The 4,240-nt window shown below is 25.4% G+C and overlaps 1 protein-coding gene across 2 annotated transcripts in view; it reads right to left on the reverse strand.

The window, feature by feature from the left end:
* LOC111675626 overlaps window positions 1-4,240 on the reverse strand; it is a 99,859-nt gene that overhangs the window by 87,130 nt on the left and 8,489 nt on the right. The window lies entirely within an intron of this gene.

Raw genomic sequence — 4,240 nt, forward strand, 5'->3', positions numbered from 1 at the left:
TAGATAGATAGATAGATAGATAGATAGATAGATAGATAGATAGATAGATAGATAGATAGATAGATAGATAGATAGATAGATAGATAGATAGATAGATAGATAGTTATGTTTGTTAGGTGTCATGTTTTAATTATAATACATATTTACAAATATTTAACTTAAATTTTTAAACAACAAACCTGTCGCCCTTGTCCCCACTTCTTACTATCCACCATTATGATCACCCACTCTTCGTTGCAGAAGTATGCAACTATGACAACATACATGACTGCATGTTTTGAATAAAAATTCTTTCAGAATTTCAAATTTACTACACAAAACTCTGATTTTTCATCTAAAGTTTATTTATCCAATGTGTGTTCTGGTGTGGTTGCAGTAAGTATCTGTAAGCATTCATCGTTGCCATAGTTACTTTAGAGCATGAATAATACCTTCTAGTACTTGAAGTACATTCCCTTGAAATGTCCTTTCGGCTTATGGATTCATAATTTGTTCTTTGGCAGTAAGATAAGAAGGAAACACAATTTTTCCCCCTACAAACTCAACTAGTCAAAAACAAAACAGCAACAGGAGGAAATAATCTTTCAAGTTTTAGTGTAAGTAAATTTGTGGAATATGTAAGTGTGCTGAAGGTCTACGATTTATTTATACACGTATTTTCGTTCATTCATATAGATTTGCTTGTGTGTTTTTACACACAACTACCGTAAGTGGTCTTCATAAACATATGTTCTGTAGTGACTGATATATAATCCTTTCACTTTTTTCAACGTTTAAATATGCTTGTGTAAATACATCTATGTAACTATAAGTGTACAAACAAGTATTTATTGCTTTTTTTTCTATTTCATGTGTTCTTTTTTTTCGCTGTTTTTTTAATTATTTTGCCACACGTTTAAATCAATGTTTTGCACGATTTACTTTAAAGTGAAAAATTATCTTTATTCGAGATGAATGTTAAAAGGAAATCGAATGCAGTTTACTGCGCTAGCATTAGTATGGCAAATGCATATGATAGCTTTTGGTAATGGAAGTACATGGTTAATTGAAGTAGAAAAAGTAACTTTTTCTTGTAACCTAATTTTTCATAAACCGCTGAATTCGTTAAAAAGCTATTAAATGTGGGTAATGAAAAGTTGTTTGGTTAGTGCTCTGAGCTAAATATTCTAAAATGGATATATTTTTCTTACTTATTTTACGATTTATAAAGTTATATTAACCCAGAGAGCTCCGCTACCCTAAAAAAATTACAAATAATTAAAAGAAAATAGTTTTTGTTTTTTAAAACAAACGTATGATTTTTGAACCTTTTAAAAATAATGTTTGATTTCTAAAATTAATTGAGACGAAATTTACATTAAAAATGTCCAAATTAAATATGTTCAAGTACAAATAAACCTTTCTAAAACACTATTAGAATTTTCTCAAATACTTTAAATCTGTATATTATTGAATATAGAGGTAAAACGTCAGTCCTATATATAATATTAACAACTTTTTATAAGCAATTTCAAATAAAAAAAACTAAATGAAAAAATAAAATAAACTGATGAAACAATTTAATTTACAAACTTTTATATAAAAAAGTAAAAAAACCAAATGTAAAAATAAAATAAACTGATGAAATAATTTATTCTACAAACTTACAATACACATGTTTGGGTTTCCATTTTTCTGGCCTTTCTCCACCACATAGATGTAAAAATTAGTTATAACAAATTTTTCTAAAAATTTTAATAATAAAATACTCAAATAAGAGTGTACTTACAATGAATGACCATTATGGGCGAATGTAAAAACAATTCTGGAGAAAAATCTATTCAACAAATGATAACAAAATTTTTAAATGCAACATTTACACATCCTTTATAGCAATATTTACAAAAAAAGGAAAACTTTTTCCGACCATACAGGAAATAAATTGTTATTTTTATTAGAGTTAAAAAAAAAACTCATATGAAACTACTTCAGAAAGTTTGTTTGTCAGAGCTAAAAGCTTTCGCAATACAAACATAATTTTAAATGTCACATTAAACTTGATTAAACACGAAAATTTCAATAGAAAACAATTCCGGGAAGCATTAATTTGTTGTCAATTTATTTGAAAAGTTTTTAGTCGTTCTTTTGCCCCATATTAAAATGTAGGAAGATAATTTTTTTATTACATTACAAAATAATATTTATTAATTTTACTTTCATTTAAGAAAAAGTTTTAGTTTTCATACCAAAAAAAATTTAAATTTATTACTTTTACTAAACTGTTAAAAAAAATTTATTATGAAAAATATTAACTAATTTTGCATAAAATTGCAAAAAAAAAAAATATTTCACCAAAAATGTTTGCATTTTTCCTTTTTAAAAATGTTTGCAAATATTTTCTATTATATATTACAAATAGTTTTAAATAAACTTAGTCTTTTAGTTTTTCATGTCCTCTTTTATGCATAATAATAATAATACACAAAATAAAATCCTCTAATTAACTTATTTGTTATTAATGGAACATTTTATATGTTAATTTTTTTACTTTAAACTTTTATAACTTTGAAATAAAGTGAAAAGAAAGCACCTACAAAAAAAACTGGTTGTAAATTTTGCAAAGCTACTTCATACGGCCATATGAACGTGCAACACATAAAAACACTCAAATTATAATAAATTCATATGAAGTTGCTATTGCACGTGCAACAAGTATAACTCAGGTGTTTTTTCTGTTTAATAAAAAATGTGAAATTTATATCCTGTGTTATGCATATTTTAACCCAACGAGGTCTACACATGTGACAAAAATGCATGAGTGATATAATTTAAATTTACCAAAAATTATATATTTATAATTTGTTTATATGAGTCACCATCGTAAATTGTTTGAACAGTTAAAAATTATATTATTCTTATAATAAATACTTTAATACTTTACTGAACTATAACTAGAACTGTACTAGAACTGAACTGGAACTGAACTAGAACTGAACTAGAACTGAACCTGAACTGAACTAGAACTGATCTCATTAAACATTTTCCAAATAATTTTTTTATTATGATGACTTTTAAAAATTTATTTAATTATTCGTAATAACCATTCCATTTTATTTGAATTTGTATTGTGGTAAAGAAATTAGTTAAAAACCACAAAGAATACAAACATTTTCTAGAATTATTTTGAGGTTTCTATATGAACATTTATAACTAACACAAATTCAATTAATGTTGAATTTAATATCACAAGTCCACATATTTATAACCGAAATATAAAACTATCTTCCTGTTAAAGTGAAATATGTTAAAATATTTTGATATTAAATATCCGAATACTTTATTCCCTTCATCAGCATATAATCAGCAAAATACGAAAAATCTTAGTATTTTTGTTAAAAATAATAAAATATTAAAATTTCCAAGTGAAAATCATAAATGCGTATATACAACCTAAAATTACCTACAGTTCTTAATAATTTTGATATCAACCGACCTACGGACAAAAATAAAATTCATATCTATGTGTAAACTCTGTAGTGAACACAGAAAAAACCACAAATAAACTCAATTTTTAAAATTTAGTCATACGTAAACATTTTATCCACAAGTGGAATACTAAATACGAGTTGTATGTATATATGAGTATGTAATAATAACATCCGCATCCGTTTTAGAATCAAAATAAACGTCATACAAAACAAACCGGTTATTTACGAAATTATGGGAAGAAGAGGACTCTCCAAGGAAAATATATCATCATCAAGCAAAACCAGCCAACATATTTACCAAGGACAAGAAAAACAAAAATAAAAATAAAAATTCTTTTGTGTATTTTTTGTGCTAAGGAGAAGGGCGAAAAAATATTATGATTCATAAAAATGTAACACCACTATGGGGCGTGTTTGTATTTTTGTCTTTATCTGCTATATAGCTAGCAACAAGTATATTTTGTTAAAAAACAATAATACCAGAAAATTATGGCGTTATTTTCATGTGACATTTATGTGCCACCATTGGAGATAAATAAACACTGTAATACAATGAAACAGAAAAAGTTAAGACCAAATCTCTGGAGATTTTTACAGTTGTTAAAATTGAACGAAATAAACAGACTATTAATAAAAGTTATTGTATTTAGCTGTTGAAGAAAATTAAAGAAAAAAAGTAAAAATCATTTAATCTAATAAGCCTTAATTTTCTAAGTAAATAATAATTTCCAAGGTATATTTCGCTTCAGGAATAAATTATAAAATATAAATGA

Source organism: Lucilia cuprina, chromosome 3 (genome assembly GCF_022045245.1).
Source record: "Lucilia cuprina isolate Lc7/37 chromosome 3, ASM2204524v1, whole genome shotgun sequence".
Taxonomy (NCBI): Eukaryota; Metazoa; Arthropoda; class Insecta; order Diptera; family Calliphoridae; genus Lucilia; species Lucilia cuprina.